Raw genomic sequence first — 12,500 nt, 5'->3', positions numbered from 1 at the left:
GGAGGAAAACCTCGCAGTTGCACTATTAATCAATTGTTAGGAGAGGGTGGAGAGTAAGATGGAAGAAAGAGAATGTGAAAGGAGGTACAGTAAAGGAACGAAAGGGGTTGCAGCTAGGGGCCGAAGGCACGCCGCAAAAACCTTAAGTAATGCTTACAGCGCAGCCCGTGAGGTGCACTGACGGCACTAGCCTCCCTACGGGGCGTTTACTATAGAATTTCTCGGTGGGGGGAGGGGGAGCAGATGGTCCAGTGTTTACAAGGGTAAACAGACAGCGATGCCCAATCTGCATCTGAAGATAATTGTTCGTTCCGATGTATTTGCATACCCGTGTGTTAACAAGCGGGTAGATTCTCGTCAGCGAGTCTTACGATATAGTGGTACGAGTGGAGTATATATTGTTTTTATTATGTACAGTGTATAATATTGTGTATATTATATATATATATATATATATATATATATATATATATATATATATATACCTACATGTACATACATTATATATATATATATATATATATATATATATATATATATATATATATATATATATATATATATATATATATATATATATATATATGCATATGTATATACACATGTACATATGTACATACATCATACATACATACACACACATGTATGTATGTGTGCATAACAAATTTCTCGCTTACACACGTAACTTTATTATATGCGCAAAAATTACGACAGGTTCGAGTCCTGGCCGGAGAAGAAGCACTTCTTTTAAGGTTCAGTCACAAAATCGCTATGATTTTTTTTTTACCCTTTGAACGATATCCTTGGGATCAATTACTCACAGCCGTAATGGCGTGCTTATGGTGTAATCGTATATAAGTAACAACAATAATACGAAAGAAGTTTGTAAAATCTATCCACACATATGATTAAATGTATATATATATAACAAATATATATAATATTTTATATAAATGTGTATAAGTAAATATATATATATATATATATATATATATATATATATATATATATATATATATATATATATATATATATACACACACACACATACACCACACACACACACACATATAGATATATATGTATATTTTTATACGTATATAACATAATCAATTATAAATGAACAAATTATACGAAAACATGAATAAATGCAAACGCATAACAGACTGGAGCTTGAAAGGAATAATTCTCTCACCCAAGCACTCCCTTATTTTCCTAATGAGATCACACACTCACAGTCACTCACACTCACTCACACTGAGTCACCATTATTTACACAAGAAGGTTGTTTCTTTTTATCTTTCTGTGTTTAGTCAATTCTCTAGTTTTCGTTCGCTTGGAGATTTGTTTTTCGTTTTTTTTTCATTAGAAACTTTGCATTTACATTTCATTTACATTACTCCTTTTACTGACCACCTTGGCAAAGTTGAGAGAACTACGCGGAATTACTGAATTTCAAGGCGCATAACTGGATCCTTGAGTTGTTTTCAAAAGTTAGAATGACAATATTTAATGTTTTAAGAGGAGCCTTGAGTTGTTTTCAAAAAGTAGAATGATATTATTCAATGTTCCTTAAGAGGAGCCTTGAGTTGTTTTCAAAAAGTAGAATGATAGTATTCAATGTTTCTCAAGTGGATCCTTGAGTTGTTTTCAAAAAGTAGAATGACAATATTCAATGTTTCTCAAGTGGACCCTTGAGTTGTTTTCAAAAAGTAAAATGACAGTATTCAGTGTTTCTCAAGTGGATCCTTGAGTTGTTTTCAAAAAGTAGAATGACAATATTTAATGTCTCTTAACTGGATCATTGAGTTGTTTTAAAGACGTTAAATGAGAATATTTAATGTCTCTTAATTGGACCCTTGAGTTGTTTCAAAAAGTAGAATGACAATATTTAATGTTTCTCAAGTGGATCATTGATGCATAGTACAGAACAGAGTAAAATTAAATTTGAAGACTTTAATAGGATCCTTGATATAGTTTAAAGAACTAAGCGAGTTGACTAAATTTGAAGACTTAATTGGATCCTGGATGCATGTGTAAGAAGGAATGGAATGGAATGGTATATAGAAATTAGGACAAAGGCCAAGCACTATGACCTATGAGGTCATTCATTGCTGAGAGGGGAAATTGAGAGTAGAAAGGTTCGTAAGGTGCAACAGAAGGAAAACCTTGCAGTTTCACTATGAAACAATTGATAGGAGAGGGTGGAAAGAAACGTATAAGAAAGAGAATATGAACGGAGGTACAGTCAAAGGAGTGAAAGGGGTTGCAGCTAGGGGCCGAAGGGACGCTGCAAAGCAATGCCTACAAGCAATGCCTACTCCCTGCACGGGGCAAGCAGACTAGTGATCACCCTAACCACAGGACACTTTTAAATCAGGGACCACCGAGCAGGGTCCTTTCTTTATGTTTATCACGACCGATTCTCATCTGTTGTTTATTAGAGTAATAATATTCTTTACGCTTCAGATCCAAGTCTGTAACTTGAATCTGTTGATAAATAGATAGAAAAATAGTTAGAAAAATATATCTGTAAATATTTTCCTAAAGTGAACATCATGTTTTCGTTGTTTTTCTCCACCCTAGAAAGTTCTTAGACATTATTTATTATTGAAGATTATCTTGATTTGTTTGTCAGGAGGAATGACTGCATCTGTCAAGGTCAAGTAGTTGTATTTTGTTTGAGGGGCTGAGGTCGAGTTAAATAGACGGCTCCTTCAGGGTGTTTTTATTTAGGAGAAAAAATGATTGACGGGTTTTAGAAGAGGTCAGAGATGTCATAACCTAGTTTAGTGAGAAAGATGGAGTTTTTTCTCTTTTTGTGTCAAAAATACTCTAGGATTCTGACCTTGAGGAAGATTCTGACGTTTGCTTGGGTACATTATTAGCAAATGGACAGGATTTTGTTTTTATGGTCGTATTTTCCATACTGACACTGAAAAAAACACAGACTTTCTTCCTTTGGAGATTGTGGGTTAAATAAAACTGCTTATATGCACTTCAAACATGCTTATAAAGTCTCACCAACGAGATAAATAAATGAAATGGTGATTAGAGGATTCTTATTGGTTTGGAATAACATGCATATAAAGTTTCACCATTAAGATAAAAATGAAATGGTGATTAAAGGATTCTTGTTGGTTTGAAATAATGGCAGTCCAGAACTGAAAACTGCATAAAGATTTGAAATTACAATAGATGGTAATTTCATCCTCATTATGGCTCTTCAGAGATTGAAAAGATTTCTTAGTGTCCTAGAATGGAATTTATAACAGCTAAATGTGGGGCATTCAAGAAAGATGTCCAAGTTCTGTCACTGTTACAGCTAAATAAACAAGCAAAACAAGTTTTCTGTCCTGTGTTGGCCTCAGCCACGGCCCATAAAACTCTTAGCCGCGACCCATGAAACTCAGCCACGGTCCGGTGGTGGCCATGTGTTGGTACCTATAGCGCTGCCAGAAGTACTGTTATGGTTAACTTTAACCTTAAATAAATTAAAAACTACTGAGGCTAGAGGGCTGCAATTTGGTATGTTTGATGATTGGAAGGTGGATTATCAACATACCAATTTGCAGCCTTCTAGCCTCACTAGTTTTTAAGATCTGAGGGCGGACGGAGGCACAAAGCCGGCACAATAGTTTTCTTTCACAGAAAACTAAAAAGTACAACATCTTCATCAGTAGCATGGTTTTGAAACTGGCTCAAAAGCTCACACAGTCACGAACAACAGTAGAACGACAAGATAAAATAGAAGCAAGGAACTGAATCTAGATTCTCTGACACTCTTCCCGTACTGTGCAGTATTCTCGAGTCGAATTTGAAGAAGAGCTGAATGAGAATTGTTCGGTGTTCTGATGATGTTACGAGTTCCTTCAATGGTGTCCTGGCCGAAAGGCCTAATCCTTATCGATTTTACCCTCCTTTCATATGACTACGTATCACGAAATGGAATATTTATAGACATGTGTCCTACGGGAGGGGTGGGGTGGGGGTGGCTGTCTTAATACTTGTAGGACTATCCTCAGCTGCTTCTTTGGTAACATTGTGTTTGCTTAAGGTTGAATGTCATGTTATGACCGTAATCCTGATCACGTGATCGTTATAGAATAGATAGAATATAGAAAATAGGCCCAAGGCCGAGCGTTGTCACCTATGAGGTCATTCAGCGCTTAAATGCAAATTGACAGTAAAAGGTTTGAAAGGTGTAACAGGAGGAAAACCTCGCAGTCGCACTAATGAAACAATTGTTAGGAGAGGGTGGGAAGCAAGATGGAAGACAGAGAATATGAGCAGAGGTGCAGTAAAAAGAATGAAGGGCGATGCAACTAGGGCCTGAAGGGACGCTGCAAAGAACCTCAAATCATGTCTACACTGCACAACATGAGGTGCACTGACGGCACTGCCCTCCTACGGGGATCCTGATCGTTATATTCTCCTTTTGATCAACACTCGTGTAAATGATATAATTTTGTAATATTTCAGCAAGAATAATACATTAAGCAAAGAATTTAGTGATAAGAGAACACAGTCTTATCTTTGGTAAGTATCTTCTAGATTATTAAGACAAAAAAATGCGCCGACGTGTCTTCGGTTCAATCGAGTTTTCTGTACAGCCGCTACAGAGTATGATCAAGGCCACCGACAATAGATCTATCTTTCGGTGGTCTCGGTATAATGCTGCATGAGCAGCGGCCCATGAGACTTTAACCACTGCCCGGTGGTGGCCTATCGTTATCTTGCCAGAAGCACGATTATGGCTAACTTTAACTTTAAATAAAATAAATATTACTGAGGCTAGAGGGCTGCAATTTGGTATGTTTGATGATTGGAGGATGGATGATCAACATAGCAATTTGCAGCCCTCGAGCCTCAGTAGTTTTAAGACCTGGGGGCGGACGGACAGACAAATTAGCCATCTCAATAGCTTTCTTTTACAGAAAACTAAAAAACAGTGGAACACTTAGCACTCAACATACGTGACTCCTATCGCTTGGAATAACTTTACATACAGATTTGCATGACGAAGACAATTTGAAATGAATTTTGGAAACTGCAGTTCTTTCATAGTGAAGATATTACGGTTCATCGAACTGAACTTAATTTTTCCATTTGAACCGAAAGCCTTTGAAAGTATGAATGAGTAACCCGGACGCTGGGACGGAAAATATCTCTCTCTCTCTCTCTCTCTCTCTCTCTCTCTCTCTCTCTCTCTCTCTCTCTCGATCAATCAAATCCTCAAAGTCTACTGATGAATAAATGAAACGAACATTTCCTGGTCCGCATGAGGAGAACTTTGAAACCTAAACGACCAGTCGAAATGGTCTCAAATCACAAGAAAGGGAGAAATAGCACAAACTAATGGGAGAAATAGCATAAAACAAAAATTAGAAATACCAAAAATAAAGGGAGAAATAGCAAAAATAAAGGGAGAAATAGCATAAATTAATGGGAGAAATAGCATAAAAGAAAAGATCAGAAATAGCAAAAAATAAAGGGAGAAATAGCAAAAATAAATGGAGAAATAGCAAAAATAGAGAGAAATAGCTAAAAGAAAGATAAAAATAGCAAAAGAAAGGGAGAAATAGCATAAAGAAAGGGAGAAATAGCAAAAATAAAGGGAGAAATCAGCAAAAAGAAAGGGAAAAATAGCAAAAAGAAATCGAGAAATAGCACAAATATAGGGAGAAATAGCTAAAAGAAATGGAGAAATAGCACAAATAAAGAGAGAAATAGCAAAAATAAAGGAAAATAGCCAAAATAAAGGGAGAAATAGGTAAAAGAAAGAAAGAAAATAGCAAAATTAATGGGAGAAATAGCAAAAAGAAAGGGGGAAATAGCAAAAAGAAAGGGAGAACTAGCAAAAGGAAAGGGAGAAATAGCAAAAATAAGAGGAGAATAGCAAAAATAATCGGAGAAATAGCATTAAAAAGAAATGAATGAATAGCATACTGCCACAGAGCAAATCCAACAACTTACATAAACTAATTTTTCCAACTAATGTTCGCAAGGATGATGATGCGAGGTCTGACGTCAAACTAACATTTTTTCGTTCTTATTTTCCTTCCTTCCCATATTTATGTGGGAAAGGTGGAGTGTGGGTAATTACGGGGTGTTTACAACTGTGGGATCACGTCGCAAATGAGAGTTGCGAGGGAAATTCTGCCACGAATGTCGAAGCATTTACGTCATAGGCAAAAGTGAATGATTTCTTTTTAGACATCTGTCGCGATGAAAGTTTTCGTGCTCCGTGGGGTTTTACCGAGTTGTCGAGTTATATGAAATTGATTCTGAAGTGTATAGATACATACGTTCATACATATATACATACATACATACATACATACATACATACATTATATACAAATATATATATATATATATATATATATATTATATTATAGTATATATATGTATATAATTATATTTATAAATATATGTGTATATTTACACACACACACACACACACACACACACACACACACACACACATATATATATATATATATATATATATATATATATATATATATATATATATATATATATATAGTAATCTTAATCTATATCAGTTTGACAAAAACCACTCCAGACATTTTGTGTCTGGTACTTCATTGACCCTCCAACCCAGCTCATAGAAAGAGAGAGAGAGAGAGAGAGGGAGAGAGAGAATCTCGTGCTTATGGATTAAACAATAGGTAGTTTTATCAATACGAAGAGAGTTAGGGAGAGAGAGAAGAATGTACTACTTGATTATCTGCAGCAAGTGCACCGACAGAGATTTATTGATATCAGATAGTGTTATGTAGGCGTTGGTCGCTGGGACGCTCAGGTTATATTAGAGGGTAGTTTGTATTTTTCGTATTTTGTATTTTTTATTTTTTTTATTTTTGCTTGCCATTGCGTCTTCTTACATTCTCTCGTATGTATTCACATTCATTAGTGTTAGTCATTCCATCTTTTTACATTTTTAGTGTATATCTTATTTTATTTTGTGTTATTGTTATTGCAGTGATCGTTTTTATAATGCGTTATTATTGTTACTTTCTTAAGGAAACATTATTATTATTATTATTATTATTATTATTATTATTATTATTTTTTTTTTTTTTTAGAATTCTGCTTCTAATGTTAATTGTTTAAGGAATATTGGTAATAGTAGCAGTTATGGCGAGAACATTTTTTCGGTGTTCAGAGTTATGTCTTAAGAAATGATTAATATCCTCCTCAAAATCTTACCAGTTTCACCTAGTTTCATATTGCAGCCGGTTTCATATTGCACCTAGTTTCACATTGCAGCCAGTTTCATATTGCACCCAGTTTCACATTGCAGCCAGTTTCATATTGCACCTAGTTTCACATTACAGCCAGTTTCACACTGCAGCCCGTTTCATATTGCACCTAGTTTCACATTGCAGCCAGTTTCACATTGCAGCCAGTTTCATATTTCAGCCAGTTTCACATTGCAGCCAGTTTCATATTTCAGCCAGTTTCACATTGCAGCCCGTTTCACATTGCATCAGTTTCATATTGCAGCCAGTTTCATATTGCCCCTAGTTTCTCATTGCAGCCAGTATCTTATTGAAGCCAGTTTCATATTGCAGCCAGTTTCATGTTGCACCTAGTTTCACATTGCAGCCGGTTTCACACATTGCATTAAGTTTCATATTGCACCCAGGAGTGCCTATATATGGGTTACATAGTGGCATTCTGCAGCCCGTATGTAGGGGTGGGTAGTGCCATCAGTGCACCTCACGTGGTGCACTGTAGGCATTACTTAACGGTCTTTGCAGCAACCCCTTTCATTCCTCTTACTGTACCTCCGTTCATATTCTCTGTCTTCTATCTTCCTCCCCACTAGTACAAGTGCGAGGTTTTCCTCATGTTACACCTTTAAAATCTGTTTACTCTCAATTTTCCTTTCAGCGGTGAATGACCTCATAGGTCCCAGCGCATTCCTCTTGGTCTAAATTTCAGAGTCCATTCCTTCACCTTTCGGAGGCCCAGGAATGTGATGCGTCGCGGCATTTTCGATTGAAATCAATATTTTCTGTCTCATTTATTCATTCGACTGGTGGCGTGACCAATGCGGAATGTAAGCTAGTTGCCTTGAACTTTGGTTAATGGCTTCGTCAGATAATCAATGCCAACTCTGGCCGCCCGGAATTAATGTTTGACCTGACCGTATTTCGTCTTTGGTGAGAATGTCAGATCTTTCCGTTCTGCGTTTTAAAAGCTGTCACACAGCGCACTGCTGGTAATTTTTTTAAGACCATAATCATTTCTTTTATTAAAAACAGACAGAAAGAGAGAGCTCCTGAAAACAAGTGTGGGTTTAAATACTGTGCTCATTATAGGTCTTAATGACTGCCATCCGAAAATTGAAACTGAAGAGATTTGGGATCATTCACACTGACGCGTTTTAGAATCGTCAGTTGCCCCAGATGCGTTATATTTTGTAAGAGAATGGTCAGTGAAAGAGAGAGAGAGAGAGAGAGAGAGAGAGAGAGAGAGAGAGAGAGAGAGAGAGAGAGAGAGCGCGCTCTTGATGTTTAGTCAAAGTGGGTTGACGAAGTATGCACCGCTGAAGAGGTCTTAATGGTCACCTAAAAATGATGAGATATAAAATTAATGAAATTTAGATTTGATAAGATATAGAATTGATAAGATTTTGAATTGATAAGATATAGAATTGGTGAGACTTAGAATTGATGGGATTTAGAATTGATGAGACTTAGAATTGATGATAAGACTTAGAATTGATGAGATTTAGAATTGATGAGACTTAGAATTGATGATGAGACTTAGAATTGATGAAATTTAGAATTGGTGAGACTTAGAATTGATGAGACTTAGAATTGATGAGACTTAGAATTGCTGAGACTTAGAATTGCTGAGACTTAGAATTGATGAGACTTAGAATTATCAGTGGCCCCAGATTCGTCACAAATCGTAAGAGAAAGGTCAATGGTACTCTCTCATCTGTTTTTTTAAATATTTTTTTTTTATTTCTGTTGTCCCACCATGAAAGGAAGAATCTCGAGGTAGGGATTTGAAGTACTCCTCTAGTCGCAAAGCGTACAAAAGAAAGAAATAAAAAAGGACGGGTAGGAGGAATCTTTAGGTACTTGCTATTATTGTTCAACCCGGATGAGGTCGTCGATCTATAGAAAATAAAAAAAAAATAATGCCCGATTTCTCCCTGTTGGCTAGCGTGGTACCTTTAACCGAGAAGCATGCGTGTTTTTTTTTATAATTATAGGAATGATCTAATTTGGCGTGTTCTTATGCTTTATCAAATGGAAGGTAACTTAAGTGTAGATATATTCTTTCATTAGAAAAATTTTCTTTGTACCTAATAACTGGCTAGAGTGTGTGTGTGTGTTTAGCAATTATCAAATTTTGCTGTGATCTTAAGTTTTATCAAAGGAAAAGTAACCTTATTTGAATGTAGGCGCATTCCCTCGTTAAAAAATAATTTAATTTTTCATTTAAAAAGAAAAAATATTTTTTCATTAAAGAAATTTTAATTTTTAAAATTTATTTGTTACAATACGAAGAAAAGATCAAGATTAACCTCGAGAGGAAGCTAAGACGCAAATGGCTGCAAATAATGCGCCACAGTTTCTCAAATTAAGTGAGACCTTTGAAAACGGGGTCATGGCGATTCAACAACCCTGTACCAAAGCTGGACGCGAAGGCAATTAGTCCAAACGTAACTATTTGGAGATATATTTACCCGCCTACATCACGCTATATAGATGTAAATTAAACGGAATGAATTAAAAAAGTAAATCACACGTGAAGTCAAAATAATAAAAAAAACAAGTAATGAAAAATGGTTACGAATATGAGCAGAGTTGTAATTCAGGAACTGATTTCCCGTACAAAATGTGAATGAATATCTATCTATCTTCCTGTCTATCTATCCATCTTTCTCTTTCTCTTTCTATCTGTCTATCCATCTTTCTCTTTCTCTATCTATCTATCTATCTCTCTGTCTACCTATCCATCTTTCTCTTTCTCTATCGATCTATCTATCTATCTATCTATCTATCTATCTATCTATCTATCTATCTATCTATCTATCTATCTATCTACGCATCTTTCTCTCTCTGTCTATCTATCTATCTATCTTCTTATCTATTTATCCATCTTTCTCTTTCTCTATTTATCTATCTATCCATCTTTCTCTTTCTCTATCTGTCTATCTATCCATCTTTCTCTTTCTCTATCTATCTATCTATCTATCCATCTTTCTCTTTCTCTATCTATCTATTTATCCATCTTTCTCTTTCTCTATCTATCTATCTGTCCATCTTTCTCTTTCTCTAGCTATCTATCTATCTTTCGATCCATCTTTCTCTTTCTATCTATCTATCTATCTATCTATCTGTCTAATGAGATGATGAAAAGTCTTTCGAAAAAAGCTTTTTGAAAAACTCTACAAGTAGTTAAAGTAGTTTGCTAATGGTTATCAGGAAGCAATTAAAAAGTTTGTGTCCCCATTTTTATGAAAACGATCACTGTTCTCCCCCACAGGGCAGCTGACCTCTGGACGTCTAACATTGTTGGTCCTGAAAGGAGATAGTCACCTGAGATTATATTAACTACGCAAGGTAGGCATGTCCATTTTCGCATTAAGTTTCAATAGTTCAGGAATTTATAACCTAACACTCCCCGTAGTGGGGTAGTGCCGTGAGTGCACCTCACGGGGTGGACTGTAGGCATTACTGAAGGTTCTTTGCAGCGTCCCTTCGGCCCCTAGCTGCAACCCCTTTCGTTCCTTTTACTGTACCTCCATTCATATTATCTTTCTTCCATCTTGCTAGTCCAACGCTGATTGACCTCGTAGGTCCCAGTGCTTGGCCTTTGGCCTAAACTCCATATTCCATTCCATAACCTAACACTGTTAAAGGAAGATAGGATACTATAAATAATATTTCTGTAGTTAAATGGCAAGCAGTGATGGTCAGGATATTTTGATAAAACCTGACTAATAAGTAATAATAAGTACAAATAATTGTTAAAACGGCGGGAACAATGTTTAGTTGCTTATAGGATATAATATTATCCAGTATGTTGTATACTTTATTATGTTCTTTCTTGTTTGGTTTTGTAATTTTCACAATTTCGTTGAACATTAGATTTTTTTTATTATTATAACATTGGAAAACTTCATTGAAATTTCTTTTTATATTCACGTATTCTTGTATGTACAGAATGAGGTTGTTATATAAAAGAGGGATGAAATTCCTCTTTTAATTTTTCGTAGAATTTTCGCACTTTCAATTGAGGATGAATTTACTGCTCGTGATACTTCTTAGAAAATCTCTCCCTCTTTGATAGCATTTTCATCAAATCCGAAAGAAAATATTACCTGCTCAGCCGAATCAAGGTGTATTTATATATGTAGATGAATTTTATGCACACATAAATCTATGTATGAATTTATTGCTCATGATACTTATTAGAAAATCTTACCCTCTTTGATAGCATCTTCATCAAATTAGATAGAAAATAGTACCTGCTCATCTGAGTCAAGGGGTATTTATATATGTACATGAATTTTATGCACACATAAATCTAAATATCCAAGCTGGATGTTGTTAAACTGTTTGCCACTCAAAACTGACTTTGCAGTTAGGGAAAGCTCGCCCCTCCTAACATAGGATGTTTGTATAAGAATAGTTTTTGTGAAAAAAATATAGGACTTTTTTTTCTTTGGAAAACTTCTCCCATGGTGCATTTTTATTAGCTTCAATGACTGTTGAGTTTCTCTCTCTCTGTATCTGTCTCTCTCTGTCTCTCTATCTCTATCTATCTCTCTCTCTCTCTCTATCTTTTAATAGTAACTTTTACATTCCTATGGACTTTCGAACAAACGCATGGAGGTTTGAGTAAAACCGAAACATCTCTTATTTTTCAAATGTGTGATTTATATATATGATATATATATATATATATATATATATATATATATATATATATATATATATATACATATATATATATATATATATATATATATATATATATGTGTGTGTGTGTGTGTGTGTATGTAAACATAAAATCTAAAAAAAAATTAGGGTGTGTGTGTGTGTTTGGGCATATGATGAGTATATTGAGTACACCTATAAAAACATTGAAATTGTAGAATTAAATCACATATTGAAAGATGCTATATTACACAAAGCCTTCTCCTGTCCACGTGATATTTCTCCTGCATTCCATAAAGAAATCATAAGAATATATTTTTATCCGATGCACATTTATGCGTAACAGCATCCATCTCGTAACAGAAAGAAACAAGGAAGTAGGAGAATGTATTACGAAAATAGGGTTTTCTGTACAGACGCTACTGCTTATAATTAAGGCCATCGAAAATAGAGCTATCTTTTGGTGGTCTCTGTATAATGCTGTATGAGCCGCGACCCATGAAAATTTAACCACGGCCCGGTGGTGGCCTGGCCTATATCGTTGGCAGAAGCACGTTTATGGCT

At 35.4% G+C, this 12,500-nt stretch overlaps 1 protein-coding gene across 2 annotated transcripts in view; it reads left to right on the top strand.

Moving 5' to 3' along the window:
- The window catches only part of sigmar (Tumor necrosis factor alpha-induced protein 8-like protein sigmar), a 170,141-nt gene that overhangs the window by 101,130 nt on the left and 56,511 nt on the right, over window positions 1-12,500 (top strand). For both annotated transcript variants that reach the window (XM_067095852.1, XM_067095851.1), the window contains exon 2: window positions 10,540-10,616. The gene's annotated coding sequence lies outside the window, so the exon portion shown is untranslated. The remainder of the gene's footprint in view (window positions 1-10,539; window positions 10,617-12,500) is intronic.

The sequence above is a fragment of the Macrobrachium rosenbergii genome, chromosome 52, assembly GCF_040412425.1.
Source record: "Macrobrachium rosenbergii isolate ZJJX-2024 chromosome 52, ASM4041242v1, whole genome shotgun sequence".
NCBI classification, from domain to species: Eukaryota; Metazoa; Arthropoda; class Malacostraca; order Decapoda; family Palaemonidae; genus Macrobrachium; species Macrobrachium rosenbergii.
Note: the sequence above shows the minus strand (reverse complement) of the source record. Positions and strands in the feature narration are given on the sequence as shown.